Raw genomic sequence first — 1,052 nt, 5'->3', positions numbered from 1 at the left:
AGTCACCATGCCCCAGCTGAGGGGAGAAGTTGAGAAGGAGAAACAGAGGGATCTGGATGTGCAAGTACATAGATCCCTCAAAGTTGCCACCCACGTGGATAGGGTTGTTAAGAAAGCATATGGTGTTTTGGCTTTCATTAACCGGTATATCGAGTTTAAGAGCCATGAGGTTTTGCTGCACCTCTACATGTCCCTCGTGAGACCACACTTGGAATATTGTGTCCAGTTCTGGTTGCCCTCCTATAAGAAAGATACAGAGGCTTTGGAGAGGGTGCAAATAAGGTTTACCAGGATGCTGCCTGGACTGGAGAGTTTGCCTTATGAAGAAAGGTTGAATAAGCTTGGACTTATCTCTGGAGAGGAGGAGGAAGAAAGGAGACCTGATCGAGGTGTACAAAATAATGAGAGGAAAAGATAGAGTCAATAGTCAGAGACTTTTCCCCAGGGCAGGGTTGAAGGATACGAGAAGTCATAGTTTGAAGGTATAAAGAGACGTCAGGGGTAGGTTCTTTACGCAGAGAGTTGTGAATGGATGGAATGTGTTGTCAGCGGTGGTGGTGGAATCAAAGTCATTGGGGACATTTAAGCGACTGCTGGACATGCACATGGAGAGCAGTGAGTTGAGGGGTGCATAGGTTAAGTAACTATATTTGACATGAGGATTAAATCTCGGCATAACATTGTGGGCTAAAGGGCCTGTTCTGTGCTGTACTTTTCTATGTAATACTTCCTGATATATCTCACACCCCTCACTGTAACACTCTCTGATACACCCCACACTGTAACACTCTGATATACCCCCCATCCCCCACTGTAACACTCTCTGATATACCCCACACCCCTCACTATAACACTTTCTGATATATCCCACACCCCTCACTGTAACTCTCTGATATACACCACATCTTTCACTGTAATACTCTCTGATATACCCCACAGCCATCACTGTAAACCTCTCTGATATACCACACAACACTCACTGTAACACTCTGATATAATGCACATCCCTCATTGTAACAATAACTGATATCCCACACCCCTCACTGTAACAC

The sequence above is a fragment of the Chiloscyllium plagiosum genome, unplaced genomic scaffold (assembly GCF_004010195.1).
Source record: "Chiloscyllium plagiosum isolate BGI_BamShark_2017 unplaced genomic scaffold, ASM401019v2 scaf_7477, whole genome shotgun sequence".
NCBI lineage: Eukaryota > Metazoa > Chordata > Chondrichthyes > Orectolobiformes > Hemiscylliidae > Chiloscyllium > Chiloscyllium plagiosum.
Note: the sequence above shows the minus strand (reverse complement) of the source record.